The following is a 16,553-nucleotide window of genomic DNA, read 5'->3' on the forward strand; positions in this document are numbered from 1 at the left end:
TTCATGTGAAATGCTCAGGAAACCTAAGTTAAGTCACTTCGTATTTAAAGAATCCAATCGTCTTACATGTGAAAGAGGTATTCTGCATTTTAAGTAAACAGACCTGCTGTTGGTGGTAGGGGTTGGGGCGGGTTTCAGGGAGTGGGAGCCAGTGAAATAAATTACCAGCATTTCCAGGTTGGGAAGGAGTATTGGTTTCTTTTCGGGTCAGGCTAGTTGTCGCCACCAATACTGACAGGAATAGTTACTGGACTGATGCTCTGCCTATGATGACTGAGGGACACGGAGACAGCAGAACAAGAGAGAAATCACATCTGTAATACCTGGTAGATCATCACCAAAAGAAACCTGTTATCTGGGCTTTGTTTTGTTTTTCTTTTCTTGGAGGATTAAGATTCTTATCTTAATGCAGTATGTCGTTAAGCTTGAATTTTATGTCAGTTTTGTAATCAAGATTTTAAAATCATAAATGTATGCTACACATATATAAACTTATAAACCCTCTCTCTACAGGCACTATATTTTCATCATTCATTTACTATTGAGATTCTTCCACTGAACTACTTCTATGCAAAAGTATTACCTGTTAATTGAATCTGACACTTCTCAGTATAAGTTTTAAACAAGGTATTTTAGTTTTAGAAAAAAAAATTTGAAACTCATAGACTGACCTCATGTTGCTTTATATTTGTGATACATTTTGGTACATACCTTATCCATTAGCTTTAACATGATTCAGACTGAATTCCCAGGAGAGCAAGTAAATGTGAGAAAAGCGAATGTCTTGGATTAATTCTTTACATAAAACAAATTGGTTTGATACATTTTTTACTTGATTAACTGGCATGATGTCTTAGTGATGAGAGAAGTATGTAAAATACTCATGCTTTTGTTTTACTTTGTCAACTGCTTTGCTTAACTGCCTGAGTTACCATATAGTCTTTTATTAGGCTACTATTAGTTTAATATCTAGGAAGGGAATAAAAAAAATTCATTGAGTGGATGAATGAAAGGATGATGAAGATTTATAGTTACTTGACTTGTCTTTGCCTTATCTTCCCTATTTACTATTTAGGAATAATAATATTATGGGGGGTATCCTAAAAGAAAATTGGAAAATAGATGGTTATTAAGTAAGGAGTATTATTCTAATTATAAGAGATCATTATTTTCATTACTACTTCTACTTCTGTTAATCAGTACCAGTCTTGCCCAAGAGCCGAGGAACAACTTACTTTTGTCATCACCATAAAACTAGCAAATCTCATGGTTAAGGTAATACACTGATCATCAAATTTGAATAGGTATTAAAAAATTTAAACATTATTTAAAAATCCAAATAAATGAAGTTGTTAATCAAAATGCAACTGAAATAATATTATTTCCTCTATATATTTTTGAATTTTTGAAACTCCTTAGATTTTATATAACTCATTGAGACAAATTTGTTTTCCCTATAAATATATTTTTTTAAATGGCTCAGTCTTAATTCAATACCAAACACCCTTTCAAAAAGCTACTATAGGGTGCCTGGGTGGCTCAGTGGTTAAACAACTGCCTTTGGTTTGGGTTATGATCCCGGGGTCCTGGGTCTAGCCCTGCATCAGGGTCCCTGCTCAGTGGGGAGTCTGCTTCTCCCTTTCCCTCTGCTGCTCTGCTTGTGCTCTCTCACTCTCTCCGTCAAATAAATAAATAAAAATTTTTTTAAAGTTCATAGTTTCTCTGTTTAGGATGTGCATAAATTCCTAAAAGAAAAAAAAAAGGCTACTATAAAAAGTAAAAAGAAATCCTGAGGTTTCAGTGAGTTTTTCTCTAGCTCTTACATCAAACATGCTTTCTCTCCACTAAAGCTACTGTTTCTTATGGCAGGAAAGCAGATGATTCCCTTTGGCATTCTTGTGCCCTTTAAATCCCCAAAGCCACCCAAGAACAAATAATGAACTGTACAAATCCTTTAAAACTTCCAAGAATCACTTATAAAATATGGTAAAACATAAAGCAGCCTGTGAGTTACGTATTAACATAAAAACCGTACAACTCTGTCAGTTACCTTATAAAAAGACTTTTGATGATTAGTTTGTCCAAGACTACAGTTCATATATAATAAGACATTTTATATGGTCATTTCAAATTGGTGCTTAATAGAGCCTTATGATTCAATGAAATATAGAGAATTAATTACTTTCTCACTCTAGGAAACAGTGGAAAGTAATCTGAAAGGATGACGGAAGAATACTTGCCCTATTACACTATACCTTTCTGTTCAATACTCAGGGGACATTAGTTCTGATGCCATTAAGTCTCTTTTTCCTCCTTCATATGTTAAAGCCCTCTTGGTTTAAAATGTTAAGTTCGTGTGTGGTCTGTTTTCAGGAATGATTCAGATGGGCTATATAAGGTTATTTTTTTTCTTATTTGTGTAAGTGAGGACATTTCTGTATTTTTCACTTTTGAGGCATATTTTAAAGATGTCAACTCTGGTTTAAGTCTTGATGAAAGTACAAGCCTGTATTTCATGTACTTTTTCACATTTTGATTAAAAGACAAAGGTACACTGCATACTGGATATTAAGACCAATCTTCCTTGCTTTTACTCTGACCTAGTGAACCTCTCTGGTAATTGTACACCAGAGAACAGCTTTGTTATGGATTTCAGTCTTATTAAATGCTTTAAACTGTGAAATCATTTATTCATTGGCCATTTAATGATTATGCTTTTCTCTTATCTATGATATATAGTACTTCAAAGTATAGCTTGTTATTATAGCATTCAGCAACTTAAAGTTTATTAGCAATAATCAGTAAACAGTTATCTTCAGTCATATTCTCTGCATATTGCATTGTAGGCCAACAAACCATATGAATAAAAGTATAAAAATGTTGTAACATTAGGTAGCATTTGAAAAACAAACTTTAAGAATAGTGTTTTCAATTTCCTTCATGCTTTCTGAATGCACTGAAGTCTGGAGTATTTAATGTCACTAGTACTGCATTAATGTCACTAAGGATGTTAACATGCACTAGTATTAACAATAGCCTTATTGAAATCAGTATCAGGCAGTTTAGCTTTTAATGCTGCAAGCTGGATTGTTCTCACTGTGTTAATCTGCAAAGTTTATAATTCTCATCACAAAATCATGTTTCAGCAAAGTTCTACTAGAAGCTTCAGGTTTCCAAGACCACTTGTGTTACTGGGATCATAAGAAGAATTAAAGTTGTTAATAGTTGAGCAAGCAACACATGTAAAAAGAAATGAACAACATACTTTTTCAGATAAAACCGAGACTTATTTCTTATTTATTCAGAAGTATCTCAGAAATATTAAGCAGATATTCTAACTTATGTTTATGCTTAAAGTTAATGCTGGATTGGTATATTTTTAATGAACCAATTTGTTTACTTGACAAACAGGCCTAATCAAAGGTAGGCTAAAAAACTAGATTTGGATTTAGAAAGAAAAACATATTGACTTAAAAATAAAATATTTAATTCAAATAGAGTTAGCTCCAGATTAAGGGTAAAAGAATCAAAATTTTATACAAATGAACAATATTTAAGTTAAGGAATAAATGTGAGCCTGAATGCTAGGTAGCTTGCATTTTTGAAAAATGGAGAATCTGGGTAATTTAAACAAACCCTCTGGCTCACTCAGAATAACTAGAAAAACTGGAGAAAAACATTTAATTGAAGGAATCAGAAAACTAACAAGTAATAATGGGAGAAGGAGGACTACAGGAATGAGTCCTGTATTTAGGGCAGCTTTTCACCTGGGAGCAGCTCTAATTCATAGAAGAAACTAATGGAAGATGAGAAGCTAGCTGCCTTTTCAACACACTTGAAAAGGGTCCAGGAGTAGAGAAACTGCAATCCAAGCCTACTATGAAAAGGGTCCTGGTAAAGACACTAGGAGAGAGCAAAAGATGACTTAGTGTAGTGATGGAGATGTTCTCTATTAGTACTGTTCCAACAGAAAGGTCATTAACCACAAGGGACTACGGGACTTGAAATAAGGCTAGTGTGAGACTGAAAAACTGAAGTTTAAATTTCCTTCAATTTTCTTTTAAATTTAAAGAGCTCTATGTGGCTAGGAGCCTCTGATTAGACAATGCAAGTCTGTATGAGATGATGCATGAGTATTTATTGCAGCACTGAATATATCAAAACTCCAGACTGATTAAAGATCTATATACAAAGGCAATTTTAAAGTATTTAGTAAGTAAAATTTTGGGTGTGCAGAAGGATTTCTTTAAGACATAAAGAACACAAAAAGGAAAAGACTGATAAATCTGACTGCACAAAAGTGCAAAATTCCCCTACAATTAAGACTACATAAAATATAAACAAAGCGTAAAGCTCAGTAATAGAACGGGGAGAGGACATCTGAGTCATATATAACTGACAAAGGATTAGTAATCAGAATATATGAAGACCCACATAGTAATAGGAAAAAGACAATTACAGAAAACAAACAAACAAAAAAGGGCACTGATCCTATTAAAGTTTTGGGAGGGAGTATATGCTACAATATAATCCTGTCTTCCCCATGGATCCGAACATAGCAGGGGTTTGAATGGGGGGTAGGGAGAAACAGAGAGAAGGAGAAAGATATGAGAGGATGAGAGAACACAGAGGAGAAAGAAATACAGAGATCAATTTACCCAAACAGCTATTTTCTTACTGGAGAATGTAGCTTATGTGTATCGTCACATGGGCTTCTTAACATTTCACCTCTGAATTAGATGCTTTTGCCTATTCAGCCTTTGTGAGCTCTTCCTCAGGGGCAAAACTTTCTCTATAAACTTAACAGTAAGGAAGAGTAGGCATCACAGAACTACTCTGCCTCCCGGCAGTTCCAAAAGGAAAAACTCAGATGAGTTGAGGTGGGCATGCTCTGTTTCTTTATTCAAACCAATCAATCAGTTAAGACATTCCTTCTCATAGAATTGAGCTAACATTATGAAGTCGATAATACTTGACCAAAATATCTAAAGACAGGGTTTATATTTCTTCTGTGGTAATATCACTTGTATGAGTCAAATAGTAATTTCACTTTTAAAATGACTAAATGAATACAAACAACGTCTCTTTCTTTACTTTTCTGATTATTTTGCTGAACTGCCTGCAATAGATACATAACTACCACAAGTTAGAAGTCTGTGGCAAGTGCTTCCTGATAGCTATGAGGAGGGCATTTATTAGAATAATGGGTAGAAAGTAATATCTCTGCAAATATTGAATGGAAGCAGTTTTTTAAATCTCAGTACTCTTTCACACAATTTTCAGGTACCAAAGAGATGGAACCCTTCTGCAGCAGGGTTAAGGGATGAATCCCATAAGCACAGATCCTGATGAAATCTGAGGCAGTATTCTGGCTTATGAACATTCTTCACAATATCCACACAACCAAAGAATGGATTTTGTAACAAATATGAACAACAAAATGCCCCCAGTATCACTAGACAGTATAGAAGTCATGATTCTATCTGATAAACCTAATCAGAGTAGCACCTGATTTCCTTCAGGCGTCATCAATTCTTCTTTTATTCCTGTGAATACTGGTATTATTAACTCCAACCACTAATCTATGAGAGGAAGTCTTTTCATTGGAAGAGGAGGAGGAAGAAAAGATAGAGGTACCCTTCAGACCCTTTCTCATTCTGCTGGCTCTATGAAACATACACAGGAAAGATGGAAATCTAACTAGAAAAGTGATACTTCAAAGTCCTCTATTCATCTCTGTGAAATCTGGCCATGACCATGAAATCAGATGAGGTTAGATACACTGCTTTATTTTTTGCCTCGATCATTAGGGCTGAGATGGAAAACTGATGAAACAAAATGTGACACATATTTTTCCAGAATTAATTCGGATGCTGGTATGATGCCAAAAGTGCTATTACTGAAGCAGAGATATACACACTACTTCAACTACTGGTGCACACAACATCATCGGGAGCTTCTCTTTACCATCTCTTAAACATTTAAACTGATGCGCATTTTAGGGGGTGGGAGGGATGGGGTGGCTGGGTGATGTATATTGGGGAGGGTATATGCTACGGTGAGTGCTGTGAATTGTGTAAGACTGATGATTCACAGACTTGTACCCCTGAAACAAATAATACATTATATGTTAATTTAAAAAAAGAGAATACAGTATTGTTATACTATCCTGAGACTATTACCTAGGAAGAATGTATTATTCAAGTGATTTTAGCAAATGGGTAAGATTAAAAGGAACCTAGACCCAACTGGTAGAAGTAATCAAGGCAAAAGGTTGGTATAGACAAGGGGAAGACAGCAATCAGGAATGAAGGTTAAGGTGGTAGCCAAAGTGAGCAGGCATGGTCAGGGAATTGGAGAGAAACAGTGGCTAAGTGAATAAGAAACTTATTCAGGGTATAGTTATACTGGATAGTCCATATTATTATATGTGTGCAAAGTGAAAGCATCTACTTGTTGTTAACAACTTGATCTGGGTATCTTTGAGGTGTGAGAAGGGCAGAAAGGTACACCAGGACACATATGACACCTACACTGTGTTTTATTTTATTGGATGAGCCAGGGCTCGGTAGGCTGAGAGCAGGCAGGGCATTCCATGAAGGGGAAATGAGGTACAAAGGCAAAGCAATGGCGATATGTACATAATCATTTTTCTGAATCAAAGATCTAGAGCATAAGGTTTAACTTCAATTAATTGGCTCCTGAGATCTTAGGACCCTTCCTTACATGGTAAATTAGTAAAATCGAGGGAGACTGTTACATAAAGCTGTGTTTGGGAGCTTAGAATTTTAATATCCAGAAACCAAATATAGATTGCTAATTTCTGAATCTTAAATTTTTAAAAATATTTAACTAAGCACATACTAATACTTGGATTCTGAAATTCAGAAATTATATCAAGAAGCCAATAAACAAGCCTGGCCAGGAATACCAGGGATGATTCATATTTAATATTACTTTTCTGCTATTTTATATTAATATCGTTTTACAAAGGGTGATGTTCAAAGAAAAGTTGGGGAGTAATAAGCAATTTCCACTATTTGCCTCTGCCCATTTTATTTATTCCATCTAAATGATCCTCTTTTTCATATATTATTAAATGGGTTACAGTGACAGTACTAGAAAGATAAATACAAGAACGTTTTTCATATAAGAGACTGGAAAAGCATCTGTGCAATAGTCTCAGCATTTCTTAACCTTTTGCAGCCATTTACCTCTCTGTTCAGCTGCTGAGTTAACCTGAAACAACACAAAACAATGCTATTTTTAAAATTACTGACATACAATGTTATATTGGTTTCAAGTGTGTGATATACTGATTTGAGAAAAAAATATGTATTTTTTTGAAACTGCATATAAAAGCTCCAGAAAGTCCTTGGAAAAAAAGGGGAAGTGTGACCCAGGGAAGAATGACATGAAGTCGTGACGGCCACAACCAACAACTATGTTTGGTTCCTTAGTGTTTTACAGAAATTATCTCATACTTAACCTGTAAGAAGGATGAGCATTTAGGAATAACGAATGGTAATTTATCTGATAAAGCTGCAAATTTAAGATACTTGTCAACTGCCTCAGCATTGTTCTACAGAGCAAGAGCTAGCTGATTCTCAGAACTTGGGGGCCCAGTACAACATCTAATAGTCCACACCTATTATGATGCCTAACTGCAATCTGATATAATATCATATGTATATGATATATAATCTGATGCTTTTGTGATTTGATATATAATAAACCATCAAAACACAATTAATTTTTATGACTGGCATTTTAAAATAGAACGATTCAAGTCAAGACTTTTGGAAAAGATCAGTAGGTTCTGAGGAAGGAAAAAGACTAAGGAAAAGATAGTTAACCTGGAGATAATATTCGAAGTGACAAAGTAGTTCCACACTAGCATAAAAGTGTAGCCTAATCACTAAAGCTCATGTGATCGTCTAATGATTAAAGAATACTTCATGGAGAAATATAAGAATGATAATCTTTCTGCCAAAGATTCTGGCTTTTGAGTGCACTGCAGAAATGTTATTAATATTTCAAGGTTGTTAATATTTTATGGGATGGAAAAGTTATTGCTTTTAAGGATATAGATGTTTAAAAACAAACAATTTGTCAACTATACTTCAGTAAAGAAAATGATTTTGATAGTTAGAGGTCAGAAATAGAATGGCTTGTACTTTTAATCTTATAATGGAAATTACTAAGGAAAAAAAATCACTCAAATAGAAAGTTGCTGCACAGCAAACTTTGTAGGAATGTATCCATTCTACTAAGGAACAGATACAAGAATATATAAATCCTAAAAATATACAAAATGTTAATTTACATGGACTATATAATATTGTATTCTATATATTTAACAATAGGGAATAAAAGTGAAAGATTTATAAAAATAAAAGAGTAATTTCACTTCTTTCTTTTTTTCTTAACGTCCAGAAGAAAAACCTTTAAATAATTTAAATAATCTTAATATTTAAATATTACATATTACATTTCTATGTATATAACTTAAATATTAAATTCAGCCTTTTTCCTTAGGGCATAAAGAGTTGTGAAGGATCTTTAGTTTAGATACAATTGATAAAATAATTTAATTATTACTTGGAGTCAGTAATAAATATAGTTTTGATGCCAGAATTTTCAAAGATTCAAATAGAAATACCCAAGAGAACATTTATTAATATTCTTAATAAATAAAGACTGTACTATCTCCGTAACACTCTAATTACAAAGAGAAAATTTTAAATCTCAGCATATTCCTGGTCAAAAGCAGAATTCAGCAATCACAAGTGGTGCTCCTCTCACATGCCAGCAGGTGCCATTCATCAGAGTTTGCAGGAACATGTTCTGCATACCACCATATTTTTATTTATTTATTTTTAAATATTTTATTTATTTATTTGACAGAGAGAGAGATCACAAGTAGGCAGAGAGGCAGGCAGAGAGAGAGGGGAAGCAGGCTCCCCACTGAGCAGAGAGCCCAATGCGGGGCTCAATCCCAGGACCCAGGGATCATGACCTGAGCCAAAGACAGAGGCTTAACCCACTGAGCCACCCAGGTGTCCCTGTACTCCCATTTTTAAATGGTCAAATAGCATGCGGGGTTTTTTGGAACATCTCAAAAGGCTTCACATTCCTCATCCCTAAAGACATACTACTCTTCATAAATACAGTTTTCATTATTTTCCTTTCATGATCCTAAAGGTCAATATTTTTAAAGAATGAAACTTAAAGGAAAACTACAAACCATGTCTGAAGGCATTTGGTTAGACACTCCAACTAGAGTTCAAATTAAAAATGATGTATCTTTTATAAGGTTATTAGATTTTAGAAAACAAAAGCCTACAAATCAGAAAAGCACAATACCATTAAAGAAAATGAAGCATCCAGCTTTGACATGCCCACAAATGTCTACCGGAACATGTTATAATTATTTACTAAAAGGTATATTTTAGTAAATAAAAGCATCTTAGGCAGAATATAATAATGTAGAACTATCTCATGTTCTGAAAAACCATAATCTTGGAAAAGTAAAAGTAAAACTTCTATCCTTAATAATTTTTATTCAGTTTTCCACTGCTTAAGATCATCCCTTATTTTAATTATTCTGTAGTCATAATATCCATCTAAGATGAATCAATATATTATCATTATCAATCATATTATTAGCAGTTGTGAACTAAAATAGAAATGCATGTATGATCTGTCTCCAAAATAATTCTTACACAGGATTTCCCAGGCTACTATGTTATTAATTATTAGAACCTATAAAAATTCTGATACTACATTCTTTTGTTTTAAAGATTTTATTTACTCATTTGACAGAGAGAGAGAGAGAGAGAGAGCACAAGCAGGGGGAGCAGCAGGCAGAGGGAGAGCTGAGCAGGGAGCCTGATGCAGGGCTACATCCCAGGACCCTGGGACCATGATCTGAGTCCAGGGAAGATGCTCAACCAACGGAGCCACCTGGAAGCCTCTTGATATTACATCCTTATCATGAATTTGTGACTTTATTTTTTAAAAAAGATTTTATTTATTTATTTGAGAAAGAGAGTGCAAGGGAGAGAGCAAGCAAGCACAAGCTGGGGCGGGGCAGAGGGAGAGGGAGAAGCAGACTCCCCTCTGAGTACAGTGCCCAACAGAAGCCTCTTTCCCAGGACACCGGGGATCATGACCTGAGCGGAAGGCAGTCACTTAACCAACTGAGCCACCCAGGTCCCTGAATGTGAAACTTTAAATGTTTAATCAGATTAGCTACAAAAGAGCCAAAGCTTAGCATTTTGATCTATGTTCCAACTTCACCTAACAAAGATCCCTTGGAGAAGATTTCTGAGTAATTCAGCAATCCTACCTGGAGAAAATCCTACCTGGAGAAGATTTCTGAGTAATTCATAGAAAGCCAATACAACACTTAGCTTCCAGTAACTTTTAAAAGTCCTTTTGTGTTGTAGCTCTAAACTGACTTTCTACAATTGGACAGCAGTAAAACAGTGACATATTTTTATCTTAGAAAATTAAAGCATACCAGCTGGGAGAACTACATGTTTAAGAAGAGAGGATGTCCTTCTCTGACACTCCTACCCTATTGCCCAAGTAATGCCACTTTTACTGAGTGTAGCTCTGAAGAGGAATGCTGTGGGACAGGGAATGAAATTTGGAATCAAACCCGAGTTCAAACCTCAGTTTGTATGAATTTGGGTAAGTTACTGTAACTGTTTAGTGTCAGGAGGTATGTCTGAAATGTGAATATTCATATTTATATTCTCACAAGGTCATCCTGTTAAATGAAATAATGTGTAAAATACAAAGTAAAGGGCAGTGTCAAATACAAGGTCCTACAGTAGCTACTCTAACAATACTTAATATTATGGCTGTTTTTAATGTTATAAAATTATTAATACTAGGTAGATAATAAACTCCAAAATAGACATAATAACAGTATCTCATAAGGTGACCAAATACAAATTAAATTAGAAGTTGGTAAAACACCAACTCAGTGTTTGAATAAAGGTTAACTGTTATTACTAATATTATTCCAATTCTTCGAATACCTGGTCTCAATAGTCTCTAAGAATCCATCAACCAAATCCATCTCTTGGAAGGGGTGAGCACCAAACTATCATAACTGAGGCCTCATCCTCTAAATAAAGGGATAGCTTCCACCAGAAGACCAGAGTTTTAAGCTTGCCTCTGCCGTAAACTAGAGCTTTGACTTGGCCAAATTCAACTGATGTAGTAATTTATACGGCTATGCCTAGGAATTTATTGTTCTAACCCAAAGAACTAACATTACTGGCTACTTTATAATGGCTTTTTCACTGCTTATTTTTATTTTAGCAATGGTTATACTAGACCTTACTGAATGGAATCCTCTTAGTACATAACTGGTAGGAAAATCATTGTTTCATAGAACACATCCAAACTACTGGGCCAATGATTTTTTTCTTTTTTAAAGTAAGACAATACTTAGCATGGCATAATGCATGAAGCATGAAAAACAAGAATGGACTTATTTCCTCAAAGTAGGGGCAAACATTAAGAGGGTAAAAATTTTCTTAATGGATCTCACAATATTTAGGATGCTAAAAACTATAGAAGTCTACATAGATACTTAACACATATAACTGACATATAATTTCTTTCTTCTGCTATAATATTTGAAAGCAATTTTTTCTTTTTTTTTTTTAAAGATTTTATTTATTTATTTGACAGAGACCACAAGCAGGCAGAGAGGCAGCTGGAGAGAGAGAGGGCAGGAAGCAGGCTCCCTGATGAGCAGAGAGCCCAATGCGGGACTCGATCCCAGGTCTCTGGGATCATGACCTGAGTCGAAGGCAGAGGCTTTAACCCACTGAGCCACTCAGGCGCCCCTGAAAGCAGTTTTTTAAAGAAAACTAAATGTTTGCTAAAATTACCATCCATATCCCATATTCTCACATGTACTAGCTTCCCCTGTGGCTTTAGTCTTTAAAAAGGAAAAAAAAAAAAAATCAATTTGGGCCTTGTGGAAATCAAGCAATGAACATTTAAAAAAATGTACTCTTTCTTTTCAAAAAAAATTTTTTTTTACTGCACTAGATTTGAATTCGAAGTAGTTGTTTCTGCCAAATGGACAGGTTTATTCTCCTCAGCCTACTGGAAACATGTACTTGCTACTACTATGAAAAGTGTCCAGTTCTCATAAGAAAACTACAGCTTGATATTTTCATTAAGACGACTGTGAAAATTCACAGGTAGCAAAACTAATTTAACATGAGATTGTGATGAGATAAATTTCTATTCAAATTCTAATTCAAGTAAAATTGTATTCGAAATTTAAATTGTATAACATTTTTCCAAGAAATACAGGATCTGTAAGAAAAATAATACTACAGTTATGTACACTAATAAACAATTTATTGGGTGTTATGTGTCAAGCACTTAAATGCTATACTATCTCATTTAATCCTTGAAAACTTCTACAACATAAAATTTCATTATTATCTTTACTTTTTTGGGTAAAATAATTTGCTCAAATTTATATGGGTAGTAAATAATAGAGCCAGAATTCAAACTCACATGTGTCCTACTCTAAAGACCACGCTAGCAACTACTTTACTGGTTTTCAAACTGAGTCTTCTTAAAAATACCTTTTCCTAGGCCTGACCCCTTCAAAGATTCTGATTCAGTAAGTCTGCATCAGGGCCAGGAAATCCTTGGTTTTTCAAAGTTCATCTGGTGATTCTAATGTACAGTCAGATTTGAGGAGCACAGAATTAGGTCAGTCTGCTTTTTTCCTCTTTAAGTTGTGTATATCACAAAACTAAGTATCTCAGATTTCTAGAGTTTCCTTCCCACCTGCCCCCACTCAGATTAGCTTCCGTTAACCAAGGTATAGCTTTTATTACAAGGAAATTGGTTTAAAGTGGCCTTTGATGGAAAAAATTGATGCGGGGGGGGGGGGGTAAGAAAAAGAGCAAACTGGGAATTAACTATCTTGTAATTGTTATCCTTGTGCAGGGGCCATGCTAATCTTCTCTGTATCGTTCCAATTTTAGTATATGTGCTGCCGAAGCGAGCACTATCTTGTAATTGTTAAGACTTGTTCAGTCTTAGGGAATATTCTTCTTTCCATTCTTCTGTCACTGAAGAAAGAAGAAAGGAGAACTATTGAGGAAATGGAGCAAACATCTGTGGAGAATTTAATAACAACTACGAAGGAAGGAAAGCCAACAGTTTTATACTCCAAGTATAAAAATGCAATTATTTACAGCTGAGAGGTTAAATAGGAACATCTGATGCCAAAGCAGACTAAGGTCCTAGAGAAAGTCAGCAAATACTTGAGAGGTTACTATGCGCAAGGCATTATATTAAGAACTATGTTATCTATATTCTAGAGAACACCTGATACCATTAGAAAAGGAATAATGTAATCAAAATCTAAGTATTAGCTCTGGTTTGAAAGAGTTACTGATACCTTGAAGAACTAGGCATTGGAAAGTCTACTCTTCGCCAAATCTTATACTAAGAACTATTGGCCTTATTGTCTACCATTATTAAAGTTAGCAGTTTTAAATTAAAAACATTTTTTTCCTGTAGTAAAAAATTCTAGGGAAATTCACAGTTAAAAAAACATGTAGCTTAAAAGAATGACTTAAAATATTTTATGTTTTGTAGCTTACAAAGCATTTTCAGTATCTCCATTTCAATTAGAAAAAAAATTAAGCAGTTTTAAGAGGTAGGCAGAGTTGGTGTTATTTCCTCAATTTGATGAAGAGGAAACTGAAACTTAGAGTGGTCTGGTGGCTTGCCTGAGACCAGAGTCCAATCAGTGGCAAATCAATGACTCAAAGTCAGACTTTCTAACACTGAGTTCACATGCCAGATAGCTTAGCCCTAGATCATACTAACCCAGGCATTAATGAAATGTAATTGAAGCACAGCTAAACTCTGTAACAACATTATGTACTTAAAATGAAAAAACAAAAGCAGATGTATAGGTATTTCATAGACTATGCAAGCTGGAAGACATTTAGGGTCTCTTCATAAAAGGGTCAGAGAAGCCAAAGCTGAATGTACCAATGGCCCCATATCACAAGTGAGCTTGGACAGAACTGGGTTTAGAAACTAGGGGCTCACTTCAAACAGTCAGTAGGTCAAACTCTGCTTTTGTGGGCCACTCAAGCTTAGAATGGTTTCTACATTTTTAAAAGGTTGTAAAAAAAAACAGAGGAGGAGAATAAAGAATGGGAAAAGATGATGGCATGGAAGGGGATGCAACAAAGACCATATGTGGCCTGCATAGCCTAAAATATTTACTACCTGGGCCTTTACAGAAAAAGTTTGCAGACCCTCATTTTAAAGAAAAGCAGAGATATTGAGACATAGGAACAAAAAGAATACCACCCATACATATTAGTATATCAGGTAATAAGGCACAATTTTAAAATGTAGTTAAAACTTCTCCATAAAGAAGGAATTAAAGACAATACCCTTTTCTCCTTCAGAACACTAAAATATTTTAAAGTGAACAATTTCCTGATTTTAAACACTTGTGTTATCAGAAATTTCTACTGGAGAATCTACAATGTGCAAAAACATAAGAACCAGGATAGAGAATTCTAGTATGAATGCCAAAAATAAAACTTACCTTCCCTAAATAGATAAATAATCACCTCCTCAAAAAACAAATCAAATTCTGGCCCCCACCTACTAGAAACATTGGATATTAGTTGTCAGTAGTGACCCGAGATGACTTCCTACTACAGTGCCAACCACAATTACTTTTAAAGCCAAAGGTACCACATATGAACCTCTATAAATATTAAATCTGCCTCCTACCACCATAGTGGCTAAAGTAGCTATTTTTAAAAAAAAAAAAACACTTTAGTTCCAAATTGTACCTGTAAAATAGCTAAATCAGTGGTTAAACTACTAAGTTCTTTATTAGCTTTCCCTTTCCTTTGGACTCACATGCTCAAAACACCTTATATTCTTTCTGATAAAATTCCCTTGGAAAGAACACTATTTCAAGTTAATGATTTTAACAGAATACCCAATGCTGTAAGCACTAATACTTATAGCAGTTACAAGAGGGAGACATTTATTATGTGTGTGTGCACATGTACAGAAAATTGTGTCAAGTTCCAGTCCTGATACGGAGATACTAAATAAAGTCCTACTTAAAGTGTGGTGTGTGAGTTGATGATTTGAAGATTTTACAAAAAAAACCAAAAAAACAAAAAAACCCCACAACATTCAGATATTTACGTGAGGAGGCAACCTGTCTGCTCCTATTCTACACCTTCTTCCAGATTGTTAGCCTCTGCAGGAAAAACTGCCTACGGTCCTTGTCCATATAGGTACATTAACTTGAAAAGAGTTTCTCAAAAGGTATTCTTTTTTGGGGGGGGAGGGAACTTCTCATTGTGCTTTATAATGCTAGGCCCAAGGGTGCGGGGGTATATAAAAAACATAAATAGGTCTTGGAAGGCAAGCTGATTGGGTGGGGGTAAGGGGAATAAAATCATAATGCTGTCCACTCGCTCCCTTTATTCCAAAAGCTCAAAGGCAGCTCAAGCATTTTCACTCACATTTTAATGCAACCGAGTTTCAGAATCTGGAATGGACCATATGCAGCTGTGAGAAGCCTATCAGCAGGTATTAATGAAGTACAGGGGCATGTGGAATTAAAAAGTATTCTGTATGCTTGTAGCAACACTTTATTCTTACTATTCTTTATTACAAACGCAGTATGTCCATCATGCTATGGGTTTTAAAGAGGTTGTAAGCTATCGTTCTTCATACTGTTTTACAGGAAAATGTGAATTACAATAATTTATATACAACCCTATCTACATAAAACAAATGTGGAATTTGCTAAATAGCTTTAGAGATGAAACACGTAGATATTTCAGGAGATCAAAACCAGAAGTCTGATTGAGTAAGTTCTACTGGAAACAATGTGCTTTTTCCCAAGAAAACAGAGGTCTTACACAATAGAGATATCATAACTTCTGTTTTAATAAGCAAAATTCCAGAGTAATGCATCAATGGGGTATTGTGTAAGAATGTAAATGGAGGTATGTTTGTTTCTTAAATAAAAATTCATATATTTTCTAGCAGACATGGAAGAAACCCAGGGATCTGACAGGGATTTATAAAGGTAGTGTAATAAAGAATAATTACCCTTAAAAACTAATTTTAGGGGGCGCCTGGGTGGCTCAGTGGATTAAGCCGCTGCCTTCGGCTCAGATCATGATCTCAGGGTCCTGGGATCGAGCCCCGCATCAGGCTCTCTGCTCCGCGGGGAGCCTGCTTCCTCCTCTCTCTCTGCCTGCCTCTCTGCCTACTTGTGATCTCTCTCTCTGTCAAATAAATAAATAAAATCTTTAAAACAAAAACAAAAACAAAAACTAATTTTAGGGTTTTGGATGCTTAAAGACTAAATTATATACTTGTTCCTATAATGTTAATGAAGTTCAGATAACTAGATGAGTTAATAAGATTAGATGACATAAGAACTATTATAGTATGGAGAGAACATAAATGGACATTTCTCCAAAGAAGACATT

At 34.9% G+C, this 16,553-nt stretch overlaps 1 protein-coding gene and 1 non-coding gene across 2 annotated transcripts in view; both read right to left on the reverse strand.

The window, feature by feature from the left end:
• SPATA5 (spermatogenesis associated 5) overlaps positions 1-16,553 on the reverse strand; it is a 336,855-nt gene that overhangs the window by 108,534 nt on the left and 211,768 nt on the right. The window lies entirely within an intron of this gene.
• On the reverse strand, positions 12,955-13,061 carry LOC123937751. Its single transcript, XR_006817549.1, has one exon. It is a non-coding gene; the product is annotated as a U6 spliceosomal RNA (small nuclear RNA).

The sequence above is a fragment of the Meles meles genome, chromosome 2 (genome assembly GCF_922984935.1).
Source record: "Meles meles chromosome 2, mMelMel3.1 paternal haplotype, whole genome shotgun sequence".
Taxonomy (NCBI): Eukaryota; Metazoa; Chordata; class Mammalia; order Carnivora; family Mustelidae; genus Meles; species Meles meles.